A 20362-nucleotide genomic window follows, 5' to 3' on the forward strand; every position below is an offset into this window, starting at 1 on the left:
CCAGGGAGGTTTCAAGCCCCAAAGAAGTGGTTGTAGGCCTGGGGCTGTGGAGAGGCCATGTATGCCTAGGCCTAGAGGCACAGGGCAGCCTAGGAAGGGGTTTACAGCTTGTGGACCTACTGAGGGGCTAGGCAAGCCCCTGATTACAACTGGTGAGGCCAGGGACTCAGATGACTCCAGGGGAGTAAAGGGCTGCTGAATATAAGATCTATGGGTCTCTAGGCAAGCCCAGTGTGAGTTGTCAGCTTTATGGTGGGGCCCGGGGGGGGCCCCTGATGAATAAGAAGGTCAGCTGTTTCCAGACTGATCCCTGGAATCTTAACTGGTCAGTGCAAGGGGGCCAGGGCCGACAGGCCGAAGGGCAAGTAAGACCACTGCAAGGGCTAAGCCAGAACCGTGGAGACCTACTGGTGCCCTGACTGGATTAGACATGGGACCAGAGCCCAGAAATGGCTGAAGGTCCCCTCAGAGTGGTGGGGAAAGGGACATCACTGCCAAGACAGGATAGCCAGTCAGCCAGCGAGCACACTGAAATGCCAGAGGATGAAGCCCAGTGTGACAGGATGGGCGTCCTAGGGGTTGCCAGGCTCTCCTCTAGTGACCCTTTACTGTGCCAAGATGCCTAAAGGGCATCCTTCATTCTTGCCCGCCACGTCTTTGATGTTATATATGTATTATAGGGAGGCTGCCTTTCCATTCTTTTGGCCATGGTTTCCTGTTGTACCCTAGCTCATTCTATATTGGATCTCTGTGCACCCCCAGCCTTATGGACTAAGTGTTGCTCCAGCCACCCCTTTACCATGCCCCAAGCCTTGCAGATGTAACAGACGTTGTTCAGTCTTACTTGATGTTTCACTGGCCCTCCAGCTTTCCACAGCCTGGCTTCACTTGATGCCTTACTGGGCGCTCAGGGTCAGCAAACTCCCCTTGCTGTGCCCTGTCTGGCACTTGGGGTTGGCACACTCCTCTTGCTGCTCCCCCCCCCGCCCCGCCGGGCTTCTCAAATCGCCGTGCCGCCACCTGCCCCCCCCCAGGGCTTCTCAAATCGCCATGCGCCCCCCCCCAGGGGCTGGGGTCCCCACTCTACCGTGAGTCCCCTATGAGGCCTCCTCCATCCCCTTATAGCCTCACCCAAACCACCGGTTTAGCAGCAAACAAAATATAAGCCCTGGGCTATCACATAAGCTCAAGCCACATGGCTATAACAACATTCAAGCCACCCCAAGGGATCCATCTCTTGACAATCAAGCTGCTCGTGCATTCAGGCCTCTTCTCTTTCCTCACATCAAGAAATCCAAGAGAGCAAGGGAGGAATAAGACCAGGGCAGGTAGGCCTGTATTAGTCCTGGGGAAAGACCTAAAACTACTAGCGTCATTCCCAGACCTGCTGGGGTTGGATGATGTGGTGGGGCTGCCTATGGTGGGCCAATGTCCAGGAAATGCCACACCAGTGCCTCCCTAGGGAAAGGCGAGTATGGGGCGCTGCTTTGTGGGTGACCCTGTGGAGGGGAAAGGCTAGGGGAGCACAGCCTGAGAGAAAAGCACCCGGCTTTGGCAACAGCACAAGGGCCAGGAGAGCCCGAGGCCCAAGGCCTAAATGAGTGAGGTCCAGGTATGTCAACAGATTCCAGAGGCCCAAGTGGGCTGTACACCAAAAGTGGGGACCAGGTATGTTGACAGACACCTGAGGCCCAAGGGGTGCAAGGCCCAGAAGCCCCACTGAGGGGATGCAGTAGTTACCCCAGTGAGTGGGTATAGCGTGAGGGGCTTGGAGCCTAATGAAAGGCAAGGAGCCCAGTGCAGGGGTATTTGGCCCAGGCATATCTAAGGACACCTGAGGACAAGCTGGGCCAGAGGCCGGGCTAAGGTATGTCCAAGGACACCAAGTTTGGGCCAGAGGCTGAATGCAGCCTAGCAATGGAGCTGGGGCAGTTGGAAGTCATTTTTGGATGCCATTTGGATGTGAGGCATGGGACATGGTGAAGGGAAGGTCAGAGCCATATATAACACCCTTGACATCAGGGCATTAAATGGGCAGCCTCCCACATTTTTCCATCTGGTTCAAGTGCATCAGGGTGTAGTGGGCAAATCAGGGTGGACTGACCTAGACAGGTGGGTAGGCTAATATTGTGACTGGCCTCAGGACAGCCCCCTGTCACAGACAGCAAGACACAGAACAATCAAGAAATGATGTTGATTGTCTCAATAAAAAAATATGACTTTTTTTTCTTTTAGAATAAGGTACTGGAAATGTATAAATATGTTTCAGGGTTAACATCAGGGTGAGAGCATGCAAAGGCCATCATGCAAACCAAAAGGTCTGGGAAAGAATGGAGATAGCTGCTTAGAATGTTTTCTGCTCTTCTGTAAATGTGAAATGAAAACATTTGGAAAGGCAAAAATGCATAGCAGTTAATGTAGGGAGGAAGATCTGCATCATGAACAAATTATTCCAGCTATGCCTACACAAACAAAGAACCTGGCCAAAGGCTTTTAAAAAACCACAGAAATGGAAGGGACCCTTCCAGGAAATAAGAATGGGAAGGCCCAAGAGTAGTGGAGCTTGTCTTCATCAGTGGAAAATTCTTGAGGTGAGAGCCTGGCTATCAACCAGACCTTGGAAACACAAAACTGGAAGGGGCATTTTGGGCCACTGAACCCAGCTTCTTTCATTCATAGGGAACCCAAAGAATTCTTTTAATCACCACCTCAAACCCTCAAATACAACTGCAGGGCAGGAAACTAGCAACACCAAGCACATACTATAACATGCCACAGGTAAAAGCAGGGGAGACAAGGACACTACCAATGCCCTGGCATTGCAGTAAGAAGGAACCAGTTGGTTAATTGATGCTCAGAAGATCCTAAGAGGACCATATCCCACACTAGAAGGCACCTCCTTATAGTTTCACAGTAGCTAGGATTTGAAGGGACCTGAACAGATCATGTATCCTGACCCCCTACCACAAGCAGGAATGAATGCTGGATTCACAAGACCTCAGACAGGTGATCATCTAACCTCTTTTTTAATTTACCCAAGGTAGGGGCAAGGACCACTTCCCTGGGAAGTTGGTTCCAGATTCAGGCTACCCTAACTGTAAAATATTGCCTTCTGATCTCTAACCTAAACCTATTCTCCATCAGCTTATCCATTGTTCCTTGTCACCCCAGGTAGTGCTGGGGAGAAAAGATCAACCTATCTGCTGTTGATCTCCCCTGATGAGTTTGTAGGCAGCCACCAGGTCCCACCTCAACCTCCTCTTGCTGAGGCTGAACAGGTTCCGGTCCCTCAGTTTCTCCTCATAGGGCCTGTCCTGCTGCCCTCTCACCAAACGGGTGGCCCTCCTCTCAACTCTCTCCAGGCTGGCCACATCCCTTTTAAAGTGCGGCACCCAGTACTGGACGCAGTACTCCAATTGCGGCCTGACCAATGTCACATAGAGGAGGAGTATCACCTCTCTGGACTGGCTTGAGATGCATCTTTGGATGCATGACAAGGTATGGCTGGCCTTGCTGGCTGTGGTCTGACATTGGCGGTTCATGTTCATCTTGGAGTCAGTAATGACTCCAAGATCTCTTTCCACCTCTGTGCTATCAAGAGGGGAATTTCCCAGCTTGTATGTATGCTGTGGATTCCTTCTCCCAAGGTGCAGCACCCTGCATTTATCTACGTTGAACCCCATCGTATTTTCATCTGCCCACTTTTGTAGTCTGTCTAAATCTAGTTACAGCCTCTCTTTCCCTTCAAATGTGCCCACCTCACCCCACATCTTAGTATCATCAGCAAACTTGGACAGCATGCCTTCCACCCCTTCGTCCAAGTCGCTGATGAAGATGTTAAACAGTGTGGGCCCGAGGACTGAGCCCTGGGGGACTCCACTGCTCACATCTTGCCAGGTTGAGTATGATCCATCCACCACTACTCTGGGTGTGCCCCATCAGCCAGTTTTTTACCCATCCAAATCAATGCCACAGTCACTTAATTTATTAATGAGAATGGGGTGAGAGACGGTGTCAAAGGCCTTCTTAAAGTCTAGAAAGACTACATCCACGGCGACACCATCATCCAAGGATTAGTTACCTGATCATAAAAGGCAATCAGGTTGGTCAGGCAGGACCTGCCTTTGGTGAACCCATGGTGATTGCCCCTGAGCATGATCTCCCCTGTTGGCCCCCCCACAGATGTGCTCCTTGATCATTCTCTCCAAGATCTTCCCGAGCACCGACGTGAGGCTTTCAGGCCTATAGTTACTTGGGTCCTCCTTCCTTAAAAATGGGGACCACATTAACTAGTTTCCAATCCCCTGGCACCTGGCCAGATGACCATGAATGCTCATATAGCCAGGCCAAGGGCTCCATGATGACCTTCCCTCCCTCCTTCCCCCTCCCATATTCTAGTCAACCAAACTAGGAGAAAAATTCTTTCCTGGCTCTGGATGTGGTTATCAATATGACCCTGAGCAGATGAGCAGGAGTTTCTAGCCAGGAACGTCTGGATTTCCATTAGCGGCAGAAACATCAGCACAGCTCAGCCATAATTAAAATATTTTGATTATAATGCCTCAGAGGAAGTCAACCCCTCCCCTTTCCCCAAAATAGTAACATTCAGGAGGTGGGAAAAAATTCCTTGCCAGCTCCAACTGGCAATGAGCAAAAGCCCTGAGGCTATAGGCCCCTAAATCAAGTTGTGGGATTTTTACCTTCCTCTGTAGTGTGGCGTACAAGCTGTGGAGTTGCCAGATGCCCTTCATGCCACCAGCTCTTAAGCCATCATCTTATTTTCCCCACCCAGAAGTGTGCAGCTTCATACAATGAACAGTAGAAGTACTTTATGTTGCTCAGATAACTAACTGATACCATTCTGAGATAAGGGCCCCTTTGTTAGTGTTGAGTTTGAGACACCACAACAAGCCTGATTTTCTGAGGGCAAGTACACATCCTTTTTACTTAGTCAGGCTAATGTAGAAATGTTCATGCATAGAAATATCAGACAAGTGAGGAACTGCCTGATCTCTCACATCTGGAAGGTTTATAAACTGAAAGCCTTTTTTAATGATGTAGCCATAGAATGATACTTACTTTCCATTTCTGTATAATGTTTCTTTCTGTCCTGGTTTTGGGTTAAGAAGAAACTTGCTATATAGATAGGTTATCCCATTGTTCCCACATCTTCTGAAACAGCTGGGCCCTGGCCACTATCAGAGAAGTGATTTAAGCAAGTGTTATGTAACTGAAATTATTTTATAAAATTATGACATATAACTTAAAACAATGCTGGGATTGATAGTCAGGGAATGCTAACAGGCCCTCAACTCTAATTTATCTCAGGAGGTTGCTAAAAGGAAGGACAATCTTGTAGCTGAGGCACTGATAACAGGACTCAGGAAATCTGGAATCAGTTTAGGACTCTTTAGGACAGGGACTGTCTCTTGTTATATACATGCACAGCAATTAGCCCCAGGCCTTGACTTTGGCTGGGATACCAATGGACTATTAAAATAAAAGTACATTTGCCACACCTAGTTTAGGCTTAGGTGGCTTATTTTTAGCAGGAGCAGTGTGGGAAGCCGAAGCTAAGTAACTGAGGGTAGCAGAAGGGAAGGTGAGATTGGGGTGGGGATTTAACAGTTCAGCAGGGAGGGGCTGAGAGGGAAATAAGAACAGCACAACCCTTGGACTGGGGCAAGTGGCTGGGCTCTCTCAGCCCCAGTGCTGTGCTCCAAACATGCAGTCATTTGCTAGATCAGGTTTACCCTTTCTTGATCATTCTTTAGTTCACCTCTTGAGGTGCACTAACTTAGATCAGTCACACCATTTTTTGGATGATTTAATCCCTGAAAATGCCTGCATAAGTGGGCATTTAGATAGACCTAACCCTGATTAGGTTGATCCAAATGTAATGCTTGCACATACCCAAAGACTCCTTACCAGACCTATAGGTAGCTTGGCAGCCTCCTGATGACATGTATTTACTTAGTTATGATGTTTGGACTTGGGAGGACTTATTCATTTGATGTGCTGCCACTGGCTGTTGGCCCAACCTTCTATGCACCCCTCTTCACCCTTCTGTTTTCCAGCTTCTCAGGCTCTTCTAATACTCTCCTCTGCCCACAAAACATTCTCCCCAGCACTAGGCACATGCATTTTTAAAGGGTGCGTCTCCCCCTACACCCAGGGCTGCACTTTCACAAAAGGCCTCACTCTTGAGCCTTAGCGTCTCTGCTCTCACTACTGATAAACACAGCATTTTGGAGACAAACTGGTAGGACAGGGATGACTCATTCTGAGATAAAGCAATCAGTAATTAAGTACATCTATAGGAAACAAGGTGGGTCAAACTTAGTAGGCCTGCCTGGACAAGTCAGGGTGAAGTTGCACATTACACATGGACCATACTAGGGCTGCTGAAAATACAAGCATCCACATGTTAAAGCTCGTTAACTTGTGCTAAGTGCTCACCGCACTTTCTAGCTTTAACACTGCTTAACATTCTACAAATTTAGTATTGTCTAAGTGTAACGTGTAACTTCATCCTTAATCACAGCAAGATTTGATTTACTGTGACACTGCTGTAAGCTCCAATCCATATCCCCAGTATGGGCTGAGTTAACAAGGCTGAGGGGGAAATCCCATGGCTGTTGAATGGAAAAGTAGTTTATCTAACTTCTCCTTTCCCCTGCTTCTTTTCTCTTAACTGACCTGCTTGTTCCCACCTGGTAGTGTTCTAGCACCAGTGACAGGAATGAAGCTTTTTAGACACATACAGACAAAAAAGAACAAACAGCTGGTGGAGAGAGGGGTCAAGTTAAATAAAACACTCCTCAGTTTAAGAAATGCAAGAGTTAGGGGAATTTTAGTTGTGGTTGGACAGTGATGATCACAAGCAAAATGTTCCTGCTTTTAAATAAACAGAAGTGGATCGTACACACTGTGGAAACAATAATGAATAGAAGTGTCAAGCACTTGAAACAGAGCGAGTAGCCACATTGCATACAGTGGCTTTGCTGCATTTGGACATCTTGAACCACTAAGCTCCAAATATTCTTCTTTCATAGTTCTTGGATTCAAGTCCTCCTTATGATATCTCCATCCCCAAGGGACTAATTTATTGCCAGATGTGACAGAGCATCTTTGGTGCCTGCCACTTTAAGGGCAGCTGGCAGGTATGTGCCAGAGTAATGCGGTCATGTGACTGCCTCAGGAGGGCCTTGGGACTGGAGGAGAGGGATGAGCAGCCTCCGTTTTAGATCCAGGTCCTCAGGGCTGAGGCAGCAGTGTGCCGCTGGCAGACAGAAAGACACCACCTGGCTGAGTGGCTGCTCAGGAACACCTTGGAGGTAAGGGCAGGAACTATGGGGATGGCAGGTGGCCCTTGTCCTGGGCATGACTGAAAACTACACCCTGCTGGGGAAGGATCACTTGACAGGACTGCCCGTGGAAGGGTAGTTCCCCAGAAATGCCTCCCTCAGTGAAAAGGTGGGTAGGGGTGCCTTATAACCCCAGCCTCCACAACTTAGTGGGAAGTTGAGCAGGTGGTGGGGCCAGACATGCCTAGGGAGAGGCACCTGAATCTGTGGGATGTAAGACCCCAAAAGGTAGTGGGGCCGGGCACACCTAGTGGGAGGCACCGGAGTCATAGTTTCGTAGCTGATAGGGTTGAAAGGGACCTGAGCAGATCGAGTCCAACACCCTGCCATGGCTGGAAAGAGTACTAGGGTCAAAGTGCATCTAGCCTCCTCTTAAAGACCCCCAGGGTAGAAGCCAGCACAACTTTGCATGGAAGTTGGTTCCAGGTCCTAGCCACCCTGACTGTGAAGTAGCACCTCCTGATATCTAGTCTGAATCTACCCTCTGCCAGCTTGTGACTGTTTGTGAGCCAGTGTGGTATAAGGCCCCAGCATAGGGGGGACTGTTGGCCTCAGGAAGGGGCAGTGGGTCCACAGCAGGACTGCACGGGGTGACCTGAAGGACTGCACAAGATTTGTCCAGTGAGAGAGCCCCAGTGGGGGTAGTAAATTGTTGCCCCAGTGAGGAGAATTGGGCCAAAGGCAGAGCTGGGCCTCAGTGAGAAGGCTTGCAGTGCATGGCTGAGGACACCTAGGCAAGAAGAGCCAAAGGCCATGGGTGACTAGTAGGGGGATGGGGAAGTCATAGCGGGTAGTTTGGGACACACTGTGACAATGAGCTCCATGGGGGAGTGAGTCCCAAGTAAGACCCTGGAGCACAGGTCATTGTGTGTGAGGCACCGTGCAATATACATGCCATCTGTGAGGCATGGGACAGGGAATAGGCAAGGTCAGAGTCGTGTGCAAACAGCTTGGCATCAGGGCATTAAATGGCTAGCCTCCCACTTATTACATCAGGTTTATCCCAACAAGTCATGGCAGGTGAGACAGGGCAGACTGCCCTAGACAGAGGGGTAGCTGGTATGGTGACCGGCCACTAGTAGGCTTCTTTTGTCACACCATGAAACATTGGCCGATTCATTCCATAGGGCCAGATTGCCCTTGGCTCTTGAGTGGGTAGGTGGTTGGGAGGAAGGTAGAGAACATAGAAAGAGTGTCTTTTCTACCCAGCGTCCAACCCTGATTCAGTTATATTAAATGCAATATTTGCTCCTGGTCTTTTGAAGAGTCTACTCAGAAAAGTTCAGGTGGATGCTAATCATGCACCCCCCAGAGGGACAGGGAGGAGGACGTGGAGCCATAGTTTTACCTCAACATTGTAAACAGCGTGCACAAGGGTTTACAAGATGAAACAGATCTTTAGGATAGTACTTCACTATCCTAAAGGTTGGTTCCATGTTGCAAACTTTCCCTGTACCTGCACATTGGAGAGTTTGGTCCAGGAATGTATTACACCTTGGGAAATTATCTTATCTCAAGTTGCTTGTGAGCTAGTGCTCTTCCAACACCACTCCTCCTCATGGCTAAGTGCAACTAGCTATCAACCCCATAATGCTCTCGAGCACAGAGTGGCTAAAAAGTTGTGCCTAGGAACAGATAAGAAGTTGTGCCTAGACAAAAAAGAAACTGGAAAAAGCAGAAGTATTTTTTTCCATTCACCCACCCCCAGTTCTCCGTTCTTAACTAAACTAATATCACATGAGACATGCACATTCTGGAAAGCAGCCATTCTTAGAATCCACAGATGAATACAAATTTGGGGGCTGATACATACACATTTCAAGCACATTATGAAAAGCACACAATATGCCAACATGACATATTGACTAACAATACCTAGATAGTATCTAAATTCGCTCTGCAATACATTCATTAAGGAATTTTCCACTGACTGTAAAAAAATTTTTTTTATAAAACTTATACTAAGAACTTACAGTACAAAAAGCCATTAGCCACTTTTAAGTCTTCATAGAGGTATTTGGTATGGTCTTATACCTGTACAGTAAACTGTGTTGAACTCCGTATTGCAACAACAATAGAATACCAAGAACAGAACAAAGCCTTAACATCAGGTTTATACCCTATACAAGAGATTCTCAGTCAGGGTACTACAGCACCCTGGGATGCCTTGATCTTTTCACAGATGTCACAGTATGCCATGCAATGTTATCACTGTTAGGTGTACAAACATGATTTCACAAAACAAACCCAATGTTTGCATTCACATGAGCAGGGGTGTATGCTTACAGCAGCACTAACAGTAGTGGCACAAATTTGTGCTGTCACTGTGCTGCAGTGCATGCCCAAGCAGTTTCCATGCTCATGCAGTTTCCAGTAGAATACATTGTCTCACTGTTACATATGCTGCAAGGGGCGGGGAGGACTGGCTGTGGCACAGGGTGCCCCAGTGAGTGGCTAGCCAGCTGGCAGCCCCAACACTGAGGCACCCTGTGCCCCAGTCAGCTCAAGAGCTGCCTACTCCTCTGTCTCTGTGCACTTTGAAGTCCCTGTGCTAAAGCAGCTTGAACCCCAGCCAGCCACTCCCTGGCTGGCTGGGCCACAGCATGCCTGAAGACAGGGGAGGAGGCAGCCCTGGACAGTCTGTCCCTCAGCCTCCACATTTTGTCCCAGCACATGGCACTTTGACGTGCTTTGCACCATGGTTTTTTTTCAGAGTTTTTTGTGGGGGGAGGGGGTTTGCTACCAGAAAAGCTAATTTTGCCCCAGTGCTGCAAACATGCTCCAGTGCTGCAAAACATGTAGTTTGTGAAAAGAGATTCGTAGCACTGCAAACTGCACTTGCCTGCAAAGTCTGAGTCCAGCTAATCCTTTCAAATAAGGTCCCATGGTATTAAAAAAAATTCTGACCTGTTGAGGTCTTTCTGAATTCTTTGGAATAGAAAAAAATTCAGCATTTTTTCTTAGTCAAAAACTAAGCTGGCAATTTTTGAGGGATGCCTTGAATTTGAAAAAGCTGAGAACTGTTTCCCTGCACACAGGTACTCTGCAAAAATGTGTTCAAGCTCATAGTTCTGCTTGCTTCTTATAGCTGCCAAAAACTGTTTCACTCAAAGCAGCATACTTCCTTGATCAGAAATCATTACAGAAACAGACTTGACACAATGTTTCAAATCACCTTCCACCCCCACAGGCATCACTCCTATAGCACTCTTAAGAGAGAAGGGACTACATTAAGGTACTGGCTTACGTGATGCATGGGCTAAAACACTTAATCATTGTCTACAAAAGCATTTATGACATTGCTTAGCTATAGTGCAACTGCACTACTGCTCACGTACTGATAAAAGACTAAACCCAAAACAAAACGGCAGTAAGTTCAGGTATACATATAAGGGATCTTGTTAGAGGATGCTGGGTACGTACCAATGAACATCTGTATCTCTTGCATGACATTCCTAAGCTTGCCATTGAGAACCACACCCCACCCATCGTAGTGGGGTAGTTCTGGGTTGGATGCTGGAATCACTGGGTGAAATTCTCTTGCCTGTGCCATGTGCGTAGCCAGACAAGATGTTCATAGCGATTCCTTCCGACCTCAAAATTCTAAGAATCCTGTAGGTTCCCCATCTCTCTCCCACTGAGGAACATACCTCACACAACATAGGATCTAGCTAAACCCTGGCCTGGACTGTACAAGCATTGAAGAGATGGCTGGCTATCTTGCAGTTCCTAGGCCTTGTCCAGAGCCATAATACAAAGAATCATATTTAAAGCAAGCAGCGCTGAGTCAAAAATGTTATAAACCATATTCTAAAAAGGCAGTGACCTTTCCTGCTATAAAAAGCAGATGAAGAAACTCACTAGATTCTCACAGATTTCTGCATAGATTCAACCACGCTAGCTGACTACCTTGCTGTAGTGAAAGGAGGAATTGTAAAGAGACTTAGCAAATATGAAAACCAACTGAAAAGAGAGACTGAGGTTCACAAAGCACATTGGAAACCTATATGCAATGATTGTTAGTGACCTAGGAGAAACCAAAATAGGTACTTTTTAATTTCAGTATACAACAGGGGAAGAAAAGCAAGAGAAAGATATGTCCTCAATAAATGCAAAGTAGTAAGAGACACTGGAGTGGAAAAAAGGAAGAAAAACTTTGTGGCCAAAGTTTTAGTGACCAGATTTCTAGGAGTCATACTGTTAATGAGGAGGCCTGGGCTTTCAAATGTGAGCCCCACAGCTGCCACTAAAAGTGAGGGAGTTTTGCTGTGGATGATGGGTGGCTTTGGCCCAGCACATAAAGCCACATCCTTACCATAAAAATTCCACACCTGCACACTCATGCTTTGCTCTTGCAGCTTCTGTGATATATCAAAGCCAATACACGGTACTACTGATGTTGAAGAAATGGCGAGGAATACAAAAGATGGAATGGGGGGGATGGAGGCGGAGAACAGAGGAGTATGACTTCTGACTTGGTATAGCTTGCTATTTTTCCTGCCTTCAAACAGGAGCTTACTAGAATAAGCTTCTATTCTCACTGTTTCAACAAACAAACAAACAAACAAACAAACAAGAAGTGAAAACATGTATATTCTACCACAATAAAGAACAAAAAGACTATGGAACTCATTACCATATAGTATGCCTCTGAGGCCAAGAGTTCAGCAAGAATTAAAGGAAACATCAGACATTGTATAGGATGGTATTTATTTTTACCCCATGACAGTCAATACCAAGACATTTTGGAAGGAATATAAAGGCTCTGGTTCTAGGACTTAATCATCCTTTAATCATTTGGGACAAGACTGAGATACGCATGGAGATCAAGTTATCCCACATCTGCCAACTGCAGAGTTATTTCCATCGCTTTCTGAAAGATTTTGTGCTTGCCCTGGTCAGAAACCAGATAAAGGCTTAAACAGTTAAACAAATCCCACTTCTATGGAAGTGCCTTCATTCAGAGTATGAACACTGCTCCCTCCCTTCTCTTGAGCCTCCAATACTCTATAACAGGGCTGTCCAACTACTGAGCGTCTGGGGGCCATACTTTGCATGCCCTGCCCTCTCCTCTCCTCCATGTAGACTGTGTAGACTTCCACTGGCAAATGAAATGTGCATACTCTACCCCCACCCTCACCCCCACATGATCTCCCTGCCCATTCAGCTGCGCCCTCAGGGACAAGTGAAGGAAGCAGAAGCCAGAGGAGGGAGCAGGAGCCTGAAGACCTCAGCAGCAGTAGAAGCAGCACTGGGGGGAGCAGAGTTTGCATCTACTCTGCCAGAGACAGGTCCATCTTCAATAAACTTCAATGCCATAAGGTTCCATTGCACAGCTAAGTCCAATTGCTTTGTTAAAAATGTTCCAGCTTTATCAGTAGCCTGTCTTGTTCCAGATTCCAGTCACAATTTTGTCTCATTATAGGATCCATTAGTTTCCCCGAACTTGTAGCTTTATATCCTCAGCTTCAGATCAGTCAACTTGTCTACCATTCTACTTCCCTTTCTTATCTTTGCTCAAAACATCTCTAGTATGTTTCATCATTCATGTGGAGTGCAGGTTGCTGACATACTGGAAATAGTTCTTCTCTTTGTTTAAGTTAGCTGAAAAATTATACTGGTTGCAGATGCATAGCAAATTGATATTTAAGTATCTTTTAGTTGTCTTGCCCATTTCAAAAAAATTCAGTTTTGATAGAACTTTTAGCTAATCCTTTCTTCCACTCTGATTATTTTTCTCTTAATATCCTTTTGGTCCTGGCACCATGTGGTATTCAGTAATCACGGTAAGTGAGAGAGATCCTGTGTATTCAGTTCTGCAGTTCCAATGTCTGATACTTCCTCGTACTTTTATCTGTCCTTCTCTCTCAAGCCACTCCATAAGTATTCCTAACTTCCCTGATTTTGCCTGTTCTCCTGTGAAATGAGCTGAAACCCCAAAAGGAAGCTGACCCAGATCCCCCTCACTGCTCAAGGAGGGCAAGGAAACCAAGGTAGAAATTCACATACCTACATCTAGCTCTTTCCTTTGGTGTCTGAAGAGAGATTGTACCAGAAACCATACACATCGTTTTATGAACGTTTGATCCAATTATCATATTCCCTGGAAGAGTAAAGTGAACTACAGTGACCACAATGTCGGAGCTTTAGTAAGACAAGAGGAGCTTGCATTCACCACAGGGCCTAAAAGTTCAGCTGCAAAGTTCCAGCTCTCAGAGGCATATCCCAGACTTCGAGAGCGTAGCTGGAGAGCCCAAGCCCAAGGCAGTGCCTGAACTCTGTTCAGATTCAAGAACCCACGAGCATGATGATCCAATATTGGAATCCAAAGCTAGCACTCACTTAATGTTCACCCTTGGGACTCTCTCTGAGCACCTCCTCCACAATCTCTCTCCTTTGTGAGGAGATAGGAAAGAGTTTAGTTTCACATTAGTTTCTTTGCCCGTCATGAAGGGCCTCCCAATGTGAATGAATGCTGTGAGGGAGCAGGGCCTAGGGGCGGCCGTGAACTCCCTAGCGCCCCCTACCGTCACGTTAGGGTGAATGTAGCACCCTCAGAATCTCGCCCGCCACGACTTTGATGACTAATATATAGTATGGAGGCTGCCTGTTTCCCCAGTGGACGGTACTGGTGTTCCTGTCCCTATTCCAGAATGGGGTATCTATATGCGTCCCACCTTAAGGGCTATGCATGCCTCCAAACCTCCCCCTCAGCACGCCCCAAGCCTCGCAGCTGTTCTGGGGGACGTTTGTATGGTCCCTCGCCCCTCGGGTGCCCTCGCTCTCTCTCTCGGGCCCCTGGGCTCCTCGCCCACCTGGCGCCCCCTTGGGTCGGGCTCCTATCTCCAGCCCGCTCCCTGCACCCTGGGCTTGTCTCACTGGCCTCCAGCTAATCGCTGGCGCCCCCTGGGTCCGGCTCGCTAGCGCCGCCTAATACCGGCACCCCCTGGGCCGGGCTCTCACCAGCGTCCAGCTAATCGCCGGCTCGCTCTCGGCGCCCTAGGGCCGGCTCGCTCTCGCCGCCCTAGTCTCGGCGCCCTTGGGCCGGCTCGCTCTCGCCACTTATTCTGTCCCGCCCTGGGGCCTCGCCACCTCTGGGGCCTGACACTGCACACCTCGCGCTCTGTCTCCGCCCCGCTCTGGGGCCTTGCCCTCTCTAGGGCCGACACCGCGCGCCTCGCGCTAGGGGCACAGGCGCTCGCCGCTGTGCCTGTCCCCTTGACCCTTCGCTGGGTCAGGTTGCCCCACCAGGCAACACCCCACCCTTATGGGCTGGGGTCTGCAACCTTGTACACCACGCCTCCCTGGCGCAATACAGTGCCTCCCTGGCACCGACAATAGTGCCCCTGGCACTGTGCCCCTACTGGGCACTGGGAACCCCCAAGCTGTTGGGGAGCCCCCGTGAGGCCTCCTCGCTCCCCTACAGCCTCACCTGATCCTCCGGTGCAAACTGTAACATAACCTCAAGCCATCTGGCTGCAACATAAACACAGAGGCTCCATACACCTAACCATAACTCCAAGCCCTACCAGGGCTCTCAGTTCTACCTCCCTTCAGGGTGATCTTGTTCCCCGCATCATCGCAGCCGGTTAGTGTGGTAAGGCTGCGACCACCAACTCAGGCCACTCAGCTCGAGCCGCAGAGCTCCTGCTCCTGCAGCAGCCAGAAGGGAACTGTGAGTCAGGCTCCGGCCTAAGCTGTTTATAAAGGCCTGGCCCTGCCCCCTTCTGGCCATGTGACCACCTGGTCGCCCTGGTAACAAGCACCTGAGCTGCCCAGGTGATTGGCAGCTCTGCCAATCACCCTCACAGTCACAGGGCACCTACGTGACTCCCTGACATACCCCCCCCCTTAAGTTCCCAACTCATTGGGGAGGGGCTCTTCAGCCTCTCCACAAGATGTCCCATCGTTGGGGATGTTCCCATGGGGCTTCCAGCAGCATCTAATTTGGGTGGCGGAGGTTTTAAGGCGCCCCCAACTCACCTTTTACCCGGGGCTGCATCACATAGGATTTACTGGGGTTTACCCGCCACAGGTAGCCCCCCCACATTAGCAGCCCTCGGTAAATTCCCTACCTCGTCGGCTGCTCTTTGGCTCACCCTCCGGGATTTCCACTCTCTCGTCCCCTTCCGGGTTTCTTCCGGCATGATGTTTCGGCAGGCCATTTGGCTCTTCTGTTGTTCCTGGGCATCCTGGAGTTTTCCCCAAATCTCCCGCTGGCACCTTTGTCCCTTTTGGGCTTCCTCCTTTCTCCAGAATTCGACCTTACCCCAGCCTGTGTGTCTTCCTCCTGGGCCCTTATAAATTTGGACCCAGGCCACTTTCCCCACCTTACTTTCTATGAGGTGCCTAAGCACTCTCCACGTGACCTGTTGGGGTATCCCGGCCATATACAAACACGGCCTCTTCCCGGTCGCTGGGTTCCGCTTCCCTGGGTGCACTGCAGTGCTCTTCGCGCCGCCCTGGGTTCCCTGTTCCTGCTGGGGTGATGTAGCTCCCCTGGCCCTACCTCTGGCCTGACGCTCGCCTAGTTTGTTACGGGAGTCCCCTTGGGCACAGAGCCTGTCTGGCCCTCTGACCAGTTTTCTTAATTGCCGCTTTAACTGGGTTAGGCCCTGCAGGTGGAGTTCTTGCCACTTGGCCCACTTTGAAACCCAACATTCAAAGAGGTCCACCTGGATCTTCTTATGTGCCGCGTCTATTCCCCTGTCTAAGGGGTCCCCCTTCTGGACCGGCCCTCCGGACAGTCCAGGTTCACTGTCGCCCCCAGAGTAGTCCTGATTTTTCCTTCTGGGAGACTTCCCCTTCATTGACCCCTGGGTCTGCGCTGACTGGAGCTCCTCACCTTGGGCTCTACTTCGTTTCAAGACCTCACTGAGGGCTTCTCCTTCCTGCAACTGCCTTTTCATCGCCTCAAGCTCTATCTCCTGGGGGTCTGCACCCCCCGATCCATCAGGTTTTTTCCTTTCATCTCCTCCCTCTGTTGGACCTGTACAAGTTCCCCAGTCATTTGGCTGCCTACCTGGGAGGACTGCTGCTGGTCACCCTGGAATGGCTGTAACCCTTGCAGCCTCTCCCTCAGGGTTTGCAACTCTTGTAACAGCTGCCCCTGTCCTGCTAGGAGGCCTATTTCTCTATTCTGACTCTCCACGAGGAGGGCCTCCAACGCTTGACTCTGGTCCCTCCATTGGTCTAGCTCTAGCCTGCTCGAGCTTTCTAGGGTTTGTACCTCGTGGTCTCTCAGGTCCTTCCCTATCGTCTGGCTACCTGCTTCAAAAACCTCCTGAGCAGCCTTATCCAGCCTCTGCAGCTCCTTCCCCAGGGCTTGTAGTTGCTGTTGCCCTCTCTCTCTCATAAGAGATGTTACCTTGCCCTGGCTCTCCGCTAGGAGAGTTTCGAGTGTTGTTGTCTGCTCCTTGAGATGGTCTCTTTCTATCTGCAGACCCTGCACTTGTTCTCCTAGCTCCTCCGCCTGCTGGACTCTCTGGGCTTCTAGAGCCCGCTGGTCTTTAGTCTCCCTCAGCCACTGTACTCGTTGGAGCTGAAGGTTCTCTAATTGAGGCCCGGTTTGCCTCAGGGTCCTGATAAGGGCTTCCCTTTCTTGGAGTTCCTCCCGGACACCCCCTAGGTAACCCTGTAGCAGCTCCTCTACAGCCTCCAACTCTTTTTGCAGGCTGCCTGAGCTCTCCCAGGTTTGCACTCCCTGTTCTACCAGGCTCTTCTCCTTCTCGCCCTTTTCCACAACAGCCTTCACCTTTGCATACTGCACCTCCCAGAACTTCCTAGACTCCTCAAGTTGACCGCGGTTCTGGATGATCTCTTCTTGGAACTGGTCTACCCTACTTTCGGCTTTCAGGCCTCTCTCCCACCAACTCTCCAGGTCCTCATGAAGGACTTGTATCTGCTCCTCACGAGCCTGGATCTCTCTCCGTAAGGTCGTAATAAGATCCCTGGACACCTCTAACTTCAGCTGTAACTTCGCTTTTGCCCTTGCCGGGGTTTCGCTGGCCTCTAGGGCCTGGTCCCTCCAGCGCCCCACTTCGGCCTGCATAACACTGAGCTGGTATTCCCGCTCTTGGCTCTTCTTCCTTGCGAGCGCTATTCCTTGCTCAACTTTCTGCACCCTCTCCGCCTCCTCCGCTAGGAAGCGTCTAATCTCTTTGGCCACCCCACTCTTTTTGCCCGGCGACCATTGTCACTCCAGGGCGGCAGCTCTGGCCTCGGCACTCTCTCTCCAAATGTTGGCTACATCTAGTTCCTGTCTGAGCTGGAGCAATTGTTCCTCCAGCTCCCCACACCTCAGTCTGCTCACGAGGTCTTCCATGTTCTCCTCAAGCCCCTCTAGGGCCTTTACTTCACCTGTCTCGCGTATGTGCCCTATTGCCTCGGCACCATACGCTGCGTAATGGGCACCCATGCCCCAACAATGTCTACTGCCCTAATCTGCTGGGTTCGCTTTTCCCTGTCTGGGTTCACGGGTTCTACCCCGTGCACGGCCAATGGTTCCCGGCCAATGCACCAGTTTCATAGATTCATAGATGCTAGGGTCGGAAGGGACCTCAATAGATCATCGAGTCCGACCCCCTGCATAAGCAGGAAAGAGTGCTGGGCCTACATTACCCCAGCTAGATACACATCTAGCCTTTGCTTGAAGACCCCCAGAGTAGGGGAGAGCACCACCTCCCTTGGGAGCCCGTTCCAGACCTTGGCCACTCGAACTGTGAAGAAGTTCCTTCTAATATCCAATCTAAATCTGCTCTCTTGTGGCCATTATTTCTTGTAACCCCCGGGGGGACCTTGGTGAATAAATACTCACCAATTCCCTTCTGTGCCCCCCTGATGAACTTATAGGCAGCCACCAGGTCGCCTCTCAACCTTCTCTTGCGGAGGCTGAAAAGGTCCAGTTTCTCTAGTCTCTCCTCGTAGGGCTTGGCCTGCAGGCCCTTAACCATACGAGTGGCCCTTCTCTGGACCCTCTCCAGATTATCCGCATCCTTCGTGAAGTGCGGCGCCCAGAATTGCACGCAGTACTCCAGCTGCGGTCTGACCAGCACCCGATAGAGGGGAAGTATCACCTCCTTGGACCTATTTGTCATGCATCTGCTGATGCACGATAAAGTGCCATTGGCTTTTCTGATGGTTTCGTCACACTGCCGACTCATGTGCATCTTGGAGTCCACTAGGACTCCAAGATCCCTTTCCACTTCCGTGCCACCCAGCAGGTCATTTCCTAGACTGTAGGTGTGCTGGACATTTTTCCTCCCTAGATGCAGCACTTTGCATTTCTCCTTGTTGAACTGCATTCTGTTGTTTTCTGCCCACTTGTCTAACCTGTCCAGGTCTGCTTGCAGCTGCTCCCTGCCCTCCGGCGTGTCCACTTCGCCCCATAGCTTAGTGTCATCTGCAAACTTGGACAGAGTACATTTCACTCCCTCATCCAAGTCGCTGATGAAGACATTAAAGAGTATCGGTCCAAGGACCGAGCCCTGCAGGACCCCACTGCCCACACCCCTCCAGGTCGAAACCGACCCATCCACCACGACTCTCCGGGTGCGACCCTCCAGCCAATTCTCCACCCACCGGACTGTGCAGTCATCCAAGTCACAGCCCCTTAACTTGTTCACCAGTATGGGGTGGGATACCGTATCAAAGGCCTTCCTGAAGTCCAAGTATACGACATCCACCCCTCCTCCTGCGTCGAGGCGTTTTGTAACCTGGTCATAAAAAGAGACTAGATTGGTCAGGCACGATCTGCCTGCCACGAACCCATGCTGGTTTCCCCTCAGCATAACTTGCCTTGCCAGGCTCTCACAAATGTGAGCCTTGATAATTTTTTCAAAGACTTTGCCAAGGATGGAGGTGAGACTAACTGGCCTATAGTTGCCCGGGTCCTCCTTCCTCCCTTTCTTGAAAATGGGAACCACATTGGCCCTTTTCCAGTCCTCCGGGACGACCCGTGCGCCACAAGCGTTCAAATATTCCCGCCAGTGGCTCTGCAATGATGTGGGCCAGTGCCTTCAGTACCCTCGGATGGAGCTCATCCGGGCCTGCCAACTTAAAGGCATCCAGTTCTTCCAAGTGACCCTGCACCACCTCAGGGTCCACGCATGGAAGTCTGGTGCCTTGCTGCTGCCTCCCTACACTCCCGGTGAGAGACTTGTCATGCCTCTCGCTTAGGAACACTGAGGCGAAGAACTCGTTGAGGAGTTCAGCCTTGTCCCCTCTGTCCGTCACCAATTGTTTCTGCCCATTTAGCAGAGGTCCTATTTCTCCCTGGGCCTTCCTTTTACTCCCTATATATCTAAAAAAAAATTTCTTATTGTCTTTTACTTGGGTTGCCATCCTCAGCTCCACGGTAGCTTTGGCCTTTCTAACTGCCTCCCTACAAGCACGAGCAGAAGAGGTATATTCCTCTTTGGTGATCTCTCCCTGTTTCCACTTTTTATGTGCTCCCCTTTTGGCCCTTAGTCTGCCCTGGATTTCTCTGGTCAGCCAGGGAAGCCTCCTGGCCCCTTTCCCTCTTTTACCTCTCATGGGGATCGTCTCACTTTGTGCTCGAAGGATAGTTTCCTTAAGGCACAGCCACCCTTCTTGGGCTCCCATCATTTCAAAACTACTACTCTGTAGTGCGTCCTTCACTAAATCGCCCGAGTTCACGGAAATCAGCTTTCCTAAAGTCCAGCACGTTCACCCTACTAGTTACCTTACCCACTCGACACCTTATGTTGAATTGTATTTTTAGGTGATCACTGTCCCCCAGATGGCTACCGATCTGTAGGTCCCCTACTATGTCATCCCCCGTTGCCAATACCAGATTCAGTAAGGCATTCCCCCTAGTGGGACCATGTACCTCCTGCGTCAGGTGGAGGTCCTGTACACAGGCTAGAAACCTGCGTGAGCGGTGGGACTTTGCCATCTGTGTCTCCCAGATGTCCGGGTAGTTTAGGTCCCCCATGACCACCGCCTCTTTAGCTTTTATGGTCTCCGAGAGTTGC

At 49.9% G+C, this 20362-nt stretch overlaps 1 protein-coding gene across 1 annotated transcript in view; it reads right to left on the reverse strand.

Moving 5' to 3' along the window:
• Positions 1-20362, reverse strand: part of LOC149863982 (uncharacterized) — a 119476-nt gene that overhangs the window by 90986 nt on the left and 8128 nt on the right. The gene's annotated exons all lie outside the window — the stretch shown is intronic.

The sequence above is a fragment of the Crocodylus siamensis genome, chromosome 5, assembly GCF_052110815.1.
Source record: "Crocodylus siamensis isolate JL-2025a chromosome 5, ASM5211081v1, whole genome shotgun sequence".
In the NCBI taxonomy this organism is placed as follows: domain Eukaryota; kingdom Metazoa; phylum Chordata; order Crocodylia; family Crocodylidae; genus Crocodylus; species Crocodylus siamensis.